Source organism: Chelonia mydas, chromosome 18 (assembly GCF_015237465.2).
Source record: "Chelonia mydas isolate rCheMyd1 chromosome 18, rCheMyd1.pri.v2, whole genome shotgun sequence".
NCBI classification, from domain to species: domain Eukaryota; kingdom Metazoa; phylum Chordata; order Testudines; family Cheloniidae; genus Chelonia; species Chelonia mydas.
The window spans coordinates 2,836,164-2,853,227 of record NC_051258.2 but is presented as its reverse complement, the minus strand read 5'-3'; the positions used below and the strand labels follow the sequence as shown (position 1 = coordinate 2,853,227).

Below are 17,064 nucleotides of genomic sequence, written 5' to 3'. Positions count from 1 at the left end.
TCCTTGGAACAGGGGGATTGGTTCTGGGCCTTTGACCTACAGGACTTTCATATTGCAGTATGTGACAGGTTGAATCCCCCCACCATCCGAGATGCCACCTGATGCACTGGGGTCCCATTGCGTCTACCCGTTCCACCAGCCTGGGCTTCCTCACCTTGTCCTTGCTGTGCCAGGCCCTCAAGCCTTCTCTAGCACACACACAAGTAAGGCCATACCCAGCTGCAGACACAGACTGAAATCTATGTGGGAAATCTGTGTGGGAAGATTCAGTTGGGGATTTACTCAGCACTCATGTGTGCACCTCCCTTGGGGTGTAAATCCAAAATAATATTGTCTTGTGCTGTATAGAGAGATCTGCCCTCTCCCTCAATGTGGAGAGAGAAATGCACAGCTTTTTGGCCCCCCCCCCCCAGATATGAATGGCATAAACTTGGTTTTAAAATAAACAAGAAATAAGTTTATTAACTACAAAAGGTAAATTTTAAGTGATTATAAGGCAGGGGTGGGCAAGCTATGGCCTGCCGGCCACATCCAGCCTGCCAACTGATTTAATTCGGCCCTCGAGCTCCTGCTGGGGAATGGGGTCGGGGGCTGCTCTGCATGCGTGTGCCGCGGCTCTGCGTGGCTCCCGGAAGCAGCGGCGTGTCCCCCCTCCAGCTCCTACGCAATAGGGCAGCCAGGGGGCTCTGCGCGCTGCCCCCGCCCCAAGTGCCCCTTCTGCAGCTCCCATCAGCCAGGAACTGCAGCCAATGGGAGCTGCAGGGTGGCATCTGCAGACAGGGCAGTGTGCAGAGCTGCTTGGCCATGCTTCTGTGTAAGAGCTGGAGAGGAGACATGCCACTACTTCTGGGAGCTGCTTGAGGTAAGCACTGCCTGGAGCCTGCACCCCTGAGCCCCCCTGCCCCAGCCCGGAGGCCCCTTCCACACCCTGAACTCCTCATTTCTGGCCCCACTCCAGAACCTGCACCCCCAGCCAGAGCCCTTACCCCCTCCTGCACCCCAATCCCAATTTAGTGAGCATTCATGGCCTGCCATACAATTTCCATAACCAGATGTGGGCCTTGGACCAAAAAGTTTGCCCACTGTTGTTATAAGGGAAAGCAAACAGCACAAAGCAGATTACTGAGCAAATAAAACAAAACATGCAAACTAAGCTTAAGAAACAGGTTACAAAATGTAATTTCTCACCCTAAATGTTGTTGTAGGCAGGTTACAGGGTTTTTGTACCTTAGAGTTCCAGTTATTTCTCTTTACAGACTGGACTTCTGTCTCAGTCTGGACTCAGCCCCTGCCTTTCCCTTCAGGTGTTTTTAGCCATCTTCCTTCTTGGATGTGAAGGCAATGGAGAAGAGTCTTGATTGATTTACTCCCCAGCCTTAAATAGAATTTACATAAGGCTGGAGCCTTTTGTTTTCAGTGGAAAAATACCAGCAGTGTCCAAGGTGGTACTCAGTACCAGGTGACATCATAAATGACCCTGCAGTGTCAAAGCAACATCCCAGGAAGCTCCTCAGGAAGGTGGGAGATTAGTATCTCCAAAGTTCTATTGTCCTTCTTAAATGGCTCATTCAGGCTGATTGCCTGCTGTCTGGTAGGCATTTCCCCAAGTACACACACAGTTGTAATGGTTACATAGTGAATATTCCTAACTTCAGATGCGGAAATGATACATACATACAAACTAGATAAACACATTCAGTAGATCATAGCCTTTTCGATGATACCTCACATGACCCATCTTGCATAAAATGTATCTTGGGGATTAGGTCCTGCTTTGAGTGGGGGGTTAGACTAGACGATCTCCTGAGGTTAGAATCATAGAATATCAAGGTTGGAAGGGATGTCAGAAGGTCATCTAGTCCAACCCCCTGCTCAAAGCAGGACCAATTCCCAATTTTTGGCGCAGATCCCTAAATGGCCCCCTCAAGGATTGAACTCACAACCCTGGAGTTTAGCAGGCTAATGCTCAAACCACTGAGCTATACCTCCCCCCAATTCCCTGATATTCTATGATTATGTCCCTTCCAACCCTGATATTCTATGATTCTGTCTTAGTTATGCCATATTTGTATAATAATAATATTTCTATGAAGAATATGGGGTGTAACGTTACACAGTACACCCTGCTCAGAAATGTTTCCTACAATTCATCATCAGCCATGGTCACTACCAGTACAGGGTACAACCCTTCAGACTATCCACAGCTCTGCAAGTTTTTTCCAAAGTACTCATAGTGGTCGCGGCCTTCCTCTGCAAACAAAGCATCACCATTTTCCCATAGCTAGACGACTGTCTTCTCAAAGTACCTACTGTCTGAGACCAAAGTGCTCCAAGCAGTCCACACTACAATGACCCTCTTTACAAAACTAGGCCTCCGTATCAATTTTGCAAAGTCCACACTAACCCCAGTGCAAACGCTGCAATTCATTGGCCATCTACTCGATGCCAAGCAGGCAAGAGTGTTTTTACCACCTCACAGGTTCACAGCGATAACACAACTACTCTCAACCAACTGAGCATGTCCCCAAATCCCAGCACATACATGCCTCCAACTTCTGCAGCTATGTTTGAGGTCAAACACGTGAGGCTGCACATGCCATGTCTTCAGGGCTGGCTCCGTACACTACATCTTCCTCACCAGCACAGCATGCAAAAACTCCTGTCCATGCCAACCCAGGCCAAGGACTCACTACTGTGGTGGACGTACCCTGACAATGTTTGTGCCAGAGTCCTCTTTCTTCAACTTCCTGCTACTGTGATACTTACCACTGATGCCTCTTCCTCGGCTGGGGAACGTAACTATTCAAACACACTATACAGGGAAGATGGATGCCCACTGAGTCACCTTACACATCAACCTCCTGGAACTGAGGGTGGTCCACAATGCCTGCCAACATTTTCTACCACTCCTCAGAAATCAAACTGTTCGAGTAATGATGGACAACCTTGCTTGCATGTATTACATCAACAGGCAAGGAGGTGCCAGGTCTCATTCCTATGCTCAGAAGCAATCAAGCTATGGAATTGGTGTATGTACAACGACATTTCCATATCTGCTGTGTATCTCCCTGGACATCAAACCACGACAGTGGATATGCTGAGCAGAACCTTCTCGCACAAGCACGAATGGCAGCTGGACATGAGAGCACTCTGACGCATCTTCCGCCAATGGGGTCACCCCACTAGACCTTTTTGCCACTCACGAGGCCACCCACTGTCCTCAGTTTTGTTCCAGAGCAGGCCTGGGATGCAGTTCACTAGGGGATACATTCCTTATGAACTGGATCGTGCCACTTCTCTTACCCTTCCCTCCCTTTCCCCTCCTGTTCCGAGTCTTATACAAGATACAGAAAGATTGAGCTCTGGTTATACTAATAGCACTGACATGCCCATGACAAGTCTGGTACATGTACCTGCTTCACATGATACTCTCTCCAGCTATAAACCTTCCCCCAGCATCGTGGCTCCTCTCTCAGGACATGGGATACATTCACCATCCCAATCGGCAGATGGTCCACCTGAAATCATAGAATCATAGAAGATCAGGGTTGGAAGGGACCTCAGGAGATCATCTAGTCCAACCCCCTGCTCAAAGCAGGACCAACACCAACTAAATCATCCCAGTCAAGGCTTTGTCAAACTAGGCCTTAAAAATCTCTAAGGATGGAGATTCCACCACATCCATAGGGAACCCATTCCAGTGCTTTGCCACCCTCCTAGTGAAAAAGTTTTTCCTAATATCCAACCGAGATCTCCCTCACTGCAACTTGAGACCATTGCTCTTTGCTCTGTCATCTGCCATCCCTGAGAACAGTCTAGATCCATCCTCTTTGGAACCCCCTTTCAGGTAGTTGAAAGCAGCTATCAAATCCCCACTCATTCTTCTTTTCTGCAGACTAAACAATCCCGGTTCCCTCAGCCTCTCCTCGTAAGTCATGTGTTCCGGTTCACTAATCATTTTTGTTGCCCTCCACTGGACTCTTTCCAATTTTTCCACATCCTTCTTGTAGTGTGGGGCCCAAAACTGGACACAGTACTCCAGATGAGGCCTCACCAATGTCGAATAGAGGGGAACGATCACGCCCCTCAATCTACTGGCAATGCCCCTACTTATACAGCCCAAAATGCCATTAGCCTTCTTGGCAACAAGGGCACACTGTTTACTCATATCCAGCTTCTCGTCCACTGTCACCCCTCGGTCCTTTTCTGCAGAACTGCTGCCGAGCCATTCGGTCCCTAGTCTGTAGCGGTGCATTGGATTCTTCCGTCCTAAGTGCAGGACTCTGCACTTGTCCTTGTTGAACCTCATCAGATTTCTTTTGGCCCAATCCTCTAATTTGTCTAGGGCCTCTGTATCCTATCCCTACCCTCCAGCGTATCTACCTCTCCTCCCAGTTTAGTGTCATCTGCAAACTTGCTGAGGGTGCAATCCACACCATCCTCCAGATCATTTATGAAGATATTGAACAAAACCCGCCCGAGGACCGACCCTTGGGGCACTCCACTTGATACCGGCTGCCAACTAGACACGGAGCCATTGATCACTACCCGTTGAGCCCGACAAACTAGCCAGCTTTCTATCCACCTTATAGTCCATTCATCCAGCCCGTACTTCTTTAACCTGCTGGCAAGAATACTGTGGGAGACCGTGTCAAAAGCTTTGCTAAAGTCAAGGAACAACACGTCCACTGCTTTCCCTTCATCCACAGAACCAGTTCTCTCGTCATAGAAGGCAATTAGATTAGTCAGGCATGACTTTTCCTTGGTGAATCCATGCTGACTGTTCCTGATCACTTTCCTCTCCTCTAAGTGCTTCAGAAGTGATTCCTTGAGGATCTGCTCCATGATTTTTCCATGAACTGAGGTGAGGCTGACTGGCCTGTAGTTCCCCAGATCCTCCTTCTTCCCTTTTTTAAAGATGGGCACTACATTAGCCTTTTTCCAGTGGTCTGGGACCTCCCCTGATCGCCATGAGTTTTCAGAGATAATGGCCAATGGCTCTGCAATCACATCCGCCAACTCCTTTAGCACTCTCGGATGCAGCGCATCCAGCCCCATGGACTTGTGCTCGTCCAGCTTTTCTAAATAGTCCCGAACCACTTCTTCTTCCACAGAGGGCTGGTCACCTCCTCCCCATGCTGTGCTGCCCAGTGCAGTAGTCTGGGAGCTGACCTTGTTTGTGAAGACAGAGGCAAAAAAAGCATTGAGTACCTTAGCTTTTTCCACATCCTCTGTCACTAGGTTGCCTCCCTCATTCAGTAAGGGGCCCACACTTTCCTTGACTTTCTTCTTGTTGCTAACATACCTGAAGAAACCCTTCTTGTTACTCTTAACATCTCTTGCTAGCTGCAACTCCAGGTGTGATTTGACCTTCCTCATTTCACTCCTCCATGCCTGAGCAATATTTTTATACTCCTCCCTGGTCATTTGTCCAGTCTTCCACTTTTTGTAAGCTTCTTTTTTGTGTTTAAGAACAGCAAGGATTTCACTGTTAAGCCAAGCTGGTTGCCTGCCATATTTACTGTTCTTTCTACACATTGGGATGGTTTGTCCCTGTAACCACAATAAGGATTCTTTAAAATATAGCCAGCTCTCCTGGACTCCTTTCCCCCTCATGTTGTTCTTCCAGGAGATCCTGCCAATCCGTGTCCACAGTCTGCTTTTCTGAAGTCCAGGGTCCGTATTCTACTGCTCTCCTTTCTTCCTTGTGTCAGGATCCTGAACTCGACCATCTCATGGTCACTGCCTCCCAGGTTCCCATCCACTTTAACTTCCCCTACTAATTCTTCCTGGTCTGTGAGCAGCAGGTCAAGAAGAGATCTGCCCCTAGTTGCTTCCTCCAGCACTTGAACCAGGAAATTGTCCCCTCCACTTTCCAAAAACTTCCTGGATTGTCTGTGCACCGCTGTATTGCTCTCCCAGCAGATATCAGGGTGATTGAAGTCTCCCATGAGAACCAGGGCCTGCGATCTAGTAACTTCCGTTAGTTGCCAGAAGAAAGCCTCATCCACCTCATCCCCCTGGTCCGGTGGTCTATAGCAGACTCCCACCACGACATCACCCTTTTTGCTCACACTTCTAAACTTAATCCAGAGACTCTCAGGTTTTTCTGCAGTTTCATACCGGAGCTCTGAGCAGTCATACTGCTCCCTTACCACAATGCAACTCCCCCACCTTTTCTGCCCTGCCTGTCCTTCCTGACCGGTTTATATCCGTCCATGACAGTACTCCAGTCATGTGAGTTATCCCACCAAGTCTCTGTAATTCCAATCACATCATAATTCTTTGACTGTGCCAGGACTTCCAGTTCTCCCTCCTTGTTTCCCAGGCTTCTTGCATTTGTGTATAGGTACTTAAGATAACTCACTGATTGTCCCACTTTTTCTTGCGCTTTCCTGCTCGTGCTTTCTCCCGGTATCCCCCTTCCCCACTTACCTCAGGGCTTTGGTCTCCTTCCCCCATTGAACCTAGTTTAAAGCCCTCCTCACTAGGTTAGCCAGCCTGCTTGCGAAGATGCTCTTCCCTCTCTTCGTTAGGTGGAGCCCGTCTCTGCCTAGTACTCCTCCTTCTTGGAACACCATCCCATGGTCAAAGAATCCAAAGCCTTCTCTCTGACATCACCTGCGTAGACATTCGTTGACTTCCACGATTCCACGGTCTCTACCCAGACCTTTTCCTTCCACGGGGAGGATGGACGAGAACACCACTTGCACCTCAAACTCCTTTATCCTTCTTCCCAGAGCCACGTAGTCTGCAGTGATCCACTCAAGGTCATTCTTGGCAGTATCATTGGTGCCCATGTGGAGAAGCAGGGAGGGGTAGCGATCCAAGGGCTTGATTCCCCCAATGCAAACTCATGCACACTCTCCTTCCACACCCATAAAAATTGTACACAGATCCACACAACCTGCTGTCATGACTCTCCCTTCTGCTCACAAAGTTACACACACAAACCCTCCTGCCACCTCTCTCCATGACATGAGATCTCTTTCATACGTGCACAGTAGGACAGAGCCTCAGCTGGTGGAACTGGTCGTTGCTCCATTGAGTTTACACTGGTTCAGAGTCTGCCCCAGCGGGATGCCTGATATTTATTTACAAACAAAACAAACCCAAGCATTTAAATAATTCAGAGCCATCGAGTTTTGTGCCCAGCGAGTCTATTGAAAGGCACATGCTACACCTGTCACTCTCCTGTCTCCTCTTTCCTCTTAGTGTTAGTTACACTCATCACCTCCTCTTAAATTAGATAGTGAGCTCTTCAGGGCAGGGATCATATCTTGGGTTTGTACAAGGCAGAGTCCAGGTGTACACATACAGACTCCCCTCACCCTAATCCAAATCCGTGATTCCATGTATCTTACACACAGATTTCTCCGTCCCCAGTCCGTACATATCAGACATGCTCTCCTCCCTAACGCAAGCAGCTTCCCCTCCTCTACTCTCAAAGACTTTAAGGCCACAAGGGACCATCATGATCATCTAGTCTGACCTGCACATTGCAGGTCACAGAACCTCACCCACCCACTCCTGTAATAGACCCCTAAGCTCTAGCTGAGTTACTGAAGTCCTCAGATCATGAATTAAAGACTTCAAGTTACAGAGAATCCACCATTTACACTAGTTTAAACCAGCAATTGACCTGTGCCTCACGCTACAGAGGAAGGGGGAAAAAACCCAGGGTCTTTGCCAGTCTGACCTGGGGAGAATTCCTTCCCGACACCAAATATGGTGACAAGTTAAATCCTGAGCATGTGGGCAAGACCCACCAGCCAGACACATGAGAAAGAATTCTCTATAGAACTCAGAGCCCTCCCCTTCTAGTTTCCCATCACCGGCCATTGGAGACATTTGCTGCTAGCAATAACTGATGGACTACATGCCATTGTAGGCAGTCTCATCATACCATCCCCTTCATAAACTTATCACGCTCAGTCTTGAAGCCAGTTCGGTTTTTTGCTTCCACTGCTCCCCTTGGAAGGCTGTTCCAGAACTTCACTCCTCTGATGGTTAGAGATCTCTGTCTAATTTCAAGGCTAAACTTGTTGATGGCCACTTTATATCCATTTGTTTTGGTGTCCACATTGGTATTTAACTTAAATAACGTTCCCTCTCCCTGGTATTTATCCCTCTGATTTATTTATAGAGTGCAATCATATCTCCTCTCAGCCTTCGTTTGGTTAGGCTAAACAGGCCAAGCTCTTTGAGTCTCCTCTCATAAGGTAGGTTTTCCATTCTTCAGATCATCCTAGTAGCCCTTCTGTGTACCTGTTCCAGTTTGAATTCATCTTTCTTAAACATGGGAGACCAGGATTGCACACAATACTCCAGATGAGGTCTCACTAGAGCCTTGTATGATGGTACTAACACTTCCCTGTTTCTACTGGAAATAGCTCGCCTGACACATCCTAGGACTGCATTAGCTTTTTTCACGGTCACGTCACATTGGTGGCTCATAGTCATCCTGTGATCAACCAATACACCTAGGTCTTTTTCCTCCTCTGTCTCTTCCAAATGACATGTCCCCAGCTTATAGCAAAAACTCTTGTTAGTAGTCCCTAAATGCATGACTATGCACTATTAAATTTCATCCCATTTCTATTACTCCAGTTTTCAAAGTCATCCAGATTTTGTATAATATTCCAGCCCTTCTCTGTATTGGCAGTACCTCCCATCTTTGTGTCCTCTGCGAATATTTTTAGCATGTTCCCACTTTTTGTGCCAAGGTCATTAATACAACTGTTAAATAAGATAGATCCCATGACCAATCCCTGCAGAACTCCACCAGTAACCTCTCTCCAGCCTCACAGTTTATCTTTCAGTATGACCCATTGCAGTCTCCCCTTTAGCCCATTCCTTGTCCACCTTTCAATTCTCATATTAATCATCATCTTCTCCAATTTAACTAATAATTTCCACTATGGAACTGTATCAAATGCCTTATTGAAATCCAGGTAGGTGAGATCTATTGCATTTCCTTTGTCTAAAAAAATCAGTTATCTTCTCAAAGAAGGAAATTAGGTTGGTCTGGCACAATCTACCTATTGTAAAATCATGTTGTATTAATCTTTATGTCCTTAACTATTTCTCTTTCAAAATTTGTTCCAAGACCTTGCATACAATTGAAGTCAAACTGACAAGCCTGTAGTTTCCCCAATCACATTTTTCCCTTTCTTGAAAATAGGAACTATATTCGCAATTCTCCAGTCATGGGGTATGACCCAGATGCATTAAAAATCCTTACTGTTGGGCTTGCAATTTCATGTGCTACTTTCTTTAATGTTCTTGGATGGAGATTATCCAGGCCCCCGGATTTAGTCCCATTGGGCTGTTTGAGTTTGACTTCCACCTGGAATTTGGTAATTTCTACTTCCATATCCTCATTCCCATTGGCCACCCTGCCACTACCCCTAAGCTCTTCATTAGCTTTATTAAAAACTGAGACAAAGTATTTGTTTAGGCATTGGGCCAGGCCTAGATTGTCTTTAATCTCCACCCCATCCTCAGTGCTTAGCAGTCCCACTTCTTCTTTCCTTGTTTTCTTTTTATTTATATGGCTATATAGAACCTTTTACTCTTGGTTTTAATTTCCTTTGCAAGGTCCAAATCTGCTTGGCTTTCGGCAGTTCTTATTTTTCCGCTACACTGTCTGACCTCTGAGAGGTAGCTTTCCTTGCTGATCCATCCCATCTTCCATTCCTGGTAGGCTTTCTGCTTTCTCTTAATCACCTGTTTGAGATGCTTGCTCATCCAGCTTGGTCTGCAACCCTGCCCTATGTGTTTATTCCCCTTGCTTGGGATGCAGGCTTCAGATAGTTTCTGCAACTTTGACCTAATGTAATTCCAAGTCTCCTCCACATTCAGATCCTTGAATTCTTCAGTCCAGTCCACAACCCTCACCAATTCCCTTCTTTTTTTCAAATTTGCCCTTTTGAAATCAAGGCCCCTAGTTGCAGACCTATTTTTGTTTGTCCTTCCATTTAGTTTAAACTGAATTAGCTCATGATCACTCGAACCAAGGTTGCCCCTACAACGAGTTCTTCTATGAGATCCTCACTGCTCACCAATATCAAATCCAAAATGGCATCAACCTCTTGTTGGTTCAGTGAGTATTTGGTGAAGAAATTTGTCATCCAGGAAAATCTGGACCCTACTATTGTGTGTAGCACTTGTCCTCCAAACTATATCTGGGATATTAAAGTCTCCCATTATCCCACAGTTCCCACAAGTTATTTAATTAAAAACATTAAAGAGGTCTCTATCCATAGCCAAATCAGATCCTCACGGTCTGTAGCAAACCCCAGTCACTATCATAGGGGAGCCTCTGTTAGCTTTCTTCCTCAGAGTTTAGCCTTGAAATTAAACAGAGATCTCTAACCATCAGAGGAGTCAAGATCTGGAACAGCCTTCCGAGGGGAGCAGTGGGAGCAAAAAACCTAACTGGCTTCAAGACTGAGAGTGATAAGTTTATGGAGGGAATGGTATGATGAGACATGGCATGTAGTCCATTGGTGTGGTCCCCCAATGATTAGGGGGACTGGGGCACATGACTTATGAGGAGAGGCTGAGGGAACTGGGCTTATTTAGTCTGCAGAAGAGAAGAATGAGGGGGGATTTGATAGCAACCTTCAACTACCTGAAGAGGGGTTCCAAAGAGGATGGAGCTCGGCTGTTCTCAGTGGTGGCAGATGACAGAACAAGGAGCAATGGTCTCCAGTTGCAGTGGGGGAGGTCTAGGTTGGATATTAGGAAAAACTATTTCACTAGGAGGGTGGTGAAGCCAGGGCTGTCCCTACCCATACGCAAAGTATGCAGCTGCATAGGGCACCAGGAAATTTGAGGCACCACATTTCCTGGTGCCCTGTGGAGCTGCGTGCTGCTCCAGCCCTTGCTCCGCCTCTTTCCCAAAGTCCCAAAACAGAGTGAAAAGATTGCTGATCAGGGACAGGGAGAAATCACTCACTCACTCACGCTTACACACACCCCATATACACACTTACACACACCCCACACACAAAGTATCGTTGCGCAAGAGACCAGATGCATGTTGGGGATTTTTCACATTTCTCTTACATATCTGATATGTGCCCCTGTGGGAGGCTGGGTATTGGAGTAGATGGAACATCGGTTTGTCCCAGTGAAAGAGGAGACGGGCATAGCAGACTAACCAAACCATTGAGCAGGAAGTGGGGACAGCAGACTAGCTCAGCCATCGATTCTTTCCAAGAGGACAATTTCTATTATTAGAGCTGCTGTGTTCACAGGGATTTGTGTGGAGTCTGTGTGCAGAATTTCAGCAGCCAGCAGGTGGCAGCAGGGTTTAACCCTGCCTGAGATGTTGTTCAGGAAGAGATGTTTGTTAATCATGAGGTTGTTTTTCTTAGCCATGAAGCACTTCAAGGAAAGCGATTTGTTGATTAGACAGAGGACTTGCTAATCTGACCTTTTGCTGAGAGGATCATGTTAAAATAGGGTTAGGAATCTCCTTAGCTAAAGTCCTTAATTGGAACCTGCACTGATTTCCTTCTTTGTGGGGCAAGGCACAGATAGCTGCAACATGGCAGCATGGTGTATGGCCTGGGGCCTGGCTTGAAAAGACTGTCCAGGATGAGTAGGAATCTTTCCCAGGTGGGAACCAGCAACTTCTGCATAATATGATCTCTAATTAAAAACAAGTTTTTGCCCCTTGTGATCACAGGGAAAAACATCTAAATGTGAATTGAATGTATCCAATTCCCCTGGTTTGCCTGAGTCTGCAGACAGACACCTCAGCAGCTGCTCAGGTTCCTCTACTGCTGCTCAGAGCTGTGCCAAGCTACAGTAAAATGAAAACTGACTGAACACTTTGTCAGTTTCACTGCTGCTCTTCAGAACCCTGTAGACTGAAGAACTCAAAAACTGAGAGGCGGGGGGGTTGGGGGGGGAAGGGGCAGTAAAATAGGGGAGACACCTACATACATTTTTGGCAGCCAAACAGTGACAGGAGGGTTAGAATACCAGATACCCACCACCCATCCGAAACTGTTGCAACCTTCACCAGACATGGATGGAAATGAACCATCCTGGACTTTGTTCCTGGCTGATTATTTCTGTTCCCAGCTCAGTCACTGGCTACGGGGTAACCTTGGGTAAGTCAGTGCCTGTGATGCCCATGAGGCAGCATGGTCTGTGCCTCCTGGGAACAGCTTCCTGAACCCGCCGGTCTCTTTAGCACCAGCGCGGGCTTCCAGGCCTCCACAGGCCTCACTCTGTCTGCACAAGTAGCGACTGGCACCCACCATCCCCTGAGTCCTCCCTACATGGTCCAGCCCCTTATCTACTGAACACGCCCAGAATTACCAGGCCTGTCTTTTCCCAAGGGACCATCTTTTGAGATTCAGCTCAGGCCCAGCACTTTGTCCTTTTGCTTCCTCAGTGAAGGGCACCAGGGCATCTTCTCTGCTCCCCCCTCAAATATAGTCAAGCAAACGTTTGAAGTGGACCTCCAGATAAGGATCTTCTTCTCACCACTGTTTTACTCTCTCTGTTAGTTCCTCTCTCCAAAGTTTTTATTAGCCTTCATTTGCATTCCGTTCACACTGGTGATGAGAAGCCTATTGTGAATTAGACAATACTCGATTTACATGTCAACAGATAGATGAAGAAACATCTCCTGTCTGACAAAAAAACCCAGTTTTCACCTCTACTGGTGCCCAGTCCCTACAGACTTTAAGAACATATGTTCAGTATATAGACAAAACTCCTGACACAGGATCTGTACATACCTCTCACAATGAGCTGATGACCAGAGTGACACAGGCCTTATTCAAGACCTCACGTGATACTCTTTGGTGAACTAGAAGCAACACACCAAACTCATCCGATGTCTGTGTCCCCGCTGCACTCTCTTGCAAGCTGGCATTAAGAGGTTCTTGGGTCTCATGTCCCTTCACTGTGCCTCAGTGTCCCCATCTGTAAAATGCTAATGCTGCTGACTCCCTTTGTAATGCACTTTGAGAGCTGCTGGGGAACAGGGCTGTGTAAGAGCTGGGTGTTTTTATTATTATGAAATTAGTTCTGCTTCTGTTCAGTGGGAGCAGCTAGACAACCCCCAAGAGATCCCCCTACATCCCATTATGTTCACAAGCCCTTCGAACTAGACACCTTGCCTTGTCAAGGAGAGAAAGGAAACCTGGAAGTATGGGAACTGCGTCTCTGAGCCCTGAGGCAAGGCTGGGTGAATGAGGCACAGCCGGTACCACTGAGCCCTAAGCACCCAAGCAAAAACATAAATCACACAAAAAAACTGAAAGTGACATCCTCAGAGTGGCAGGGTTCAGCCATTCCTGCTGTCTTCATTCTGGGTCTAACATTGCAGCACCCTGGATCCTTGTTTGCTCCTGACTCACAGACTCCAATTCTGTTGTAACTTCCAGTGGCCACATTCCTCTGAGACACTCCAGAGCACAGGGCTGTAACAGGGGAGAAGAAAGTGATGTGACTGGGCTGGGAAAGCAGATTCAGGATGTTCTGATAAGCTGCAGAGAAGTGGCTGGGCTCGTCCATCTCAGTTCTCCTGGATCGCTGAGGCTTGCCAGCTTTACAAGAGACAGGAGGGAATTTCCTTAGATCACATGTAGAATCCCATACACAGATCGCAAACTCCCAGGCAACTGGGATGTGAGGGTCTCTAGTGGGAAAGCAGCACAGTGCTCAAGGCAGCCGCACATTGTGAAGCTCAGGTGAGATGAGTCCAAGCACCAAGAGCAAACATTATTTAGATTCCCTTTCCTTTCTCCATTCTCACAGTCATAGACTCATAGCAATGGGGGACCGAGCAGGACCTCAAGAGGTCATCTAGTCCAGTCCCCTCACTGAGGCAGGACTAAGTATTATCTAGACCACCCCAGACAGGTGTTTGTCCAACCTGCTCTTAAAAATCTCCATTCTACAACCTCCCTAGGTATTTGTTCCATTGCTCAACTACCTGTATAGTTTAACCTAAATATCCCTTGCTGCAAGTTAAGCCCACAGCTTTTTGTCCTGACCTCTGTGGATAAGGAAAACGATTTATCCCCCCCCTCTTTATACCAACCTGTTACATGGTGACTGGTATCACGTGCCCCTCAATCTTCTAAACAAATCTAATTTTTTCAGTCTTTTCTTGTAGGTCATGTCTTCTAGACCTCTCCTCGTTTTTGTTGCGCTCCTCTGGACTTTCTCCAATTTGTCCATGTCTTTCCTGAAGTGTGGTGCCCAGAACTGGACCCAATACTCCAGTTCAGGCCTTTTCAGTCCTGAGTAGCATAGAAGAATTACTTCTCATGTCTTGTTTACAACCCTTCTGCTACTACAACCCAGAATGCTGTTTGCTTTTTTTGTAAGAGTGTTACATTGTCAACTCTCATTTAGTTTATGATCCACTATAACCCCCGGAGCCTTTTCTGCAGTACGCCATCTTAGGCAGTCATTGCCCATTTTGTATTTGTGCAATTGATTGTTCCTCCCTAAGTGTAGTATATTGTATTTCTCCTTATTGAATTTCATCCTATTTATTTCTGACCATTTTGTCAAGATCATTTTGAATTCTAATCCTGTCGTCCAAAGCTAGGAAACTTGCAACCCCTCCCAACTTGCTGGTGTTTGCAAAATTTACGAGTGTACTCTCTGTGCCATTAGCCTATTCTATATGCCCTTCCAGCTTGACTATGAAACATTGATAACTACTCTCTGAGTACAATTTTCCAGACGTTTGTGCTCCCAGCTTCTAGTGGGTTCATCTGGGCTATATTTCCCTAGTTTCTTTATGAGAAGGCCACGTAAGACAGTATCAAAAGCCTTACTAAAGTCAAGATAAAGCACATCTACTGCTTCCCTCCATCCACAAGGCTTGATACCCTGTCAAAGAAGGATACTGGGTTGGTTTGATGTGATTTATTTCTGACAAATACTTGCTTAGCACCTTATTATCTTCTAGGTACTTACAAATTGATTGATTGATTTTTGTTCCATTATCTTTCTGGGTACCAAAGTTAAGACAACTGTCTATAATTCTCTGGGTTGTTCTTTTTATAGCTAGGTACTATATCTGCCCTTTTCCAGTCCTCCCGTCCGCCATGAGTTCTAAAAGATAATCGCTAGTGGCTCAGAGATCTCTTCAGCCAGTTCCTTAAGTATTCTAGGATGTATTTCATGAGGCCCTGCCAGCGTGAAGACATCTAACTTGTCTAAGTAACTTTTTATTTGTTCTTTCCCTATTTTAGCCTCAGATCCTACCCCATTTACACTAACGTTCACTATATTAGTCATTTGATCACAACTCTCCTTTTTGGTGAAAACTGAAACAAACAGGGCATTCAACACTGCAGTCATGGCTGGGTTTTCTGTTATTGTCTCCTTGTTGAGTAATGGGCCTGCCCTGTCCTGTCCTGGGCCTTCCTCTCGCTTCTAATGTATTTGTAGAATGTTTTCTTGTTACCCTTTATGTCCCTAGCTAGTTTAATCTTATTTTTGTGCCTTGGCCTTTCTACTTTTGTCCCTACATGTGTGTTGTTGTTTTTTAACATTCTTATATATAATTTGACTTAGGTGCCACTTTTTGTATGGCTCTTTTTTTTAGATTCAAGTGACTTAAGATCTCCTGGTTAAACGGGGTGTGTGTGTGTGTGTGTGTGTCTCTTACCAGGCTTCCTTTCTTATGCATTGGGATCGTTTGCTCTTGTGCCCTAAAATACTGCCAATAACAAACAAACAAAAAGAAACCTGCCAATGGCCAATAACATTGCACCATTTCCAGAGAGGTAAAATGAAAACCAAATCACACTTGCTCTCCTTTATTTCCCCTCTTATCTGCCAGCCGGGCCTCTTCCACTGAGCTGAAAGAATGTGACATTGGCCTGCAAGGTCAAACTGTCCTGGGAAGTGGGGTGCTGAGTGCTGGGATAGGTCCAGGCCAGGGGCATGTTCTCAGCATAGCTGAATGAGTGACAGGCTTTCTTTCTTTCTTACAGGCTGAAAGGCTGTGACTGAGGATGCAGTCCAGTGAGGGGCAGGCCCTTGGATTACAGAAATAGGCAAAGATCAGAGGTGTGTATGGTTGTGCGATGGAAACAGTGTGCGCTGAGTCACAAGGGCTGGCATAAAGAAAAGGAGTACTTGTGGCACCTTAGAGACTAACCAATTTATTTGAGCATGAGCTTTCGTGAGCTACAGCTCACTTCATCGGATGCATGCTGTGGAAATCGATTTCCACAGCATGCATCCGATGAAGTGAGCTGTAGCTCACGAAAGCTATCGATTTCCACAGCATGCATCCGATGAAGTGAGCTGTAGCTCACGAAAGCTCATGCTCAAATAAATTGGTTAGTCTCTAAGGTGCCACAAGTCCTCCTTTTCTTTTTGCGAATACAGACTAACACGGCTGTTACTCTGAAGGGCTGGCATGAAAGCTATAAATACAACTCCAGTGCTGCCAAACCCAAGCATTCAAAAAGTGGTGTGTCAGGCCCCCAAAAGCATAAGCTAGGCCTAGAAAGCATAAGGTTTTTTAAAATAATAAATGTGTGGGTCTTTTTATAACGTCTGAGTTCTGAGCTCCTAGGCTCCATTCAGGTCATGTTTCAGGCTTTTTTCCAGCACCAAGAGGGCTAGGAACTTACCTTAAAAAAAAAAAACACCTAAACTGAGAGTCTCACCTAATCCCATGACTCCAGGAGCTGGGGCTTTAACATAAACTCACAAGAACCGGCAATGCTGCAACTTTTAGGAAAGCTCCTGAGAAGTGGCTTTTGCAGCATGGAGCAACGTGGTAACATCTCCCGCCTCCTGGCTGCCTGTTTGCTGCTAGCTGGCTCCGGTGTTTCTGTCAGATGGTGACTGGTCACCTCATTCTATCAACACATGCAGCATGAAGGAGCGCTCGATGGCAAGATGAGGGAGTGGGATGTACAACATTCTGGGGCCCTGCAGCCTTTTTAACATGCCAATGCCTGAATGGTGAGACTCAGGGAGGGATGAAACGGTGGGAGCCGCAGAGCTCTTGCAGAAGCTTCTGCAAGGCTGTGTTTGCCTTTTCCCTGAAAGCTG

The 17,064-nt window shown here is 46.4% G+C and overlaps 1 long non-coding RNA gene across 1 annotated transcript; it reads right to left on the bottom strand.

The window, feature by feature from the left end:
* Positions 1-5,689: 5,689 nt before the first annotated feature.
* LOC122463272 lies at positions 5,690-13,892 on the bottom strand. Its single transcript, XR_006286462.1, has 3 exons — positions 13,882-13,892; positions 7,031-7,039; positions 5,690-5,837 (listed from the first exon to the last, which is right to left on the bottom strand). It is a non-coding gene; the product is annotated as an uncharacterized LOC122463272 (long non-coding RNA).
* Between the last annotated feature and the right edge of the window lie 3,172 nt (positions 13,893-17,064).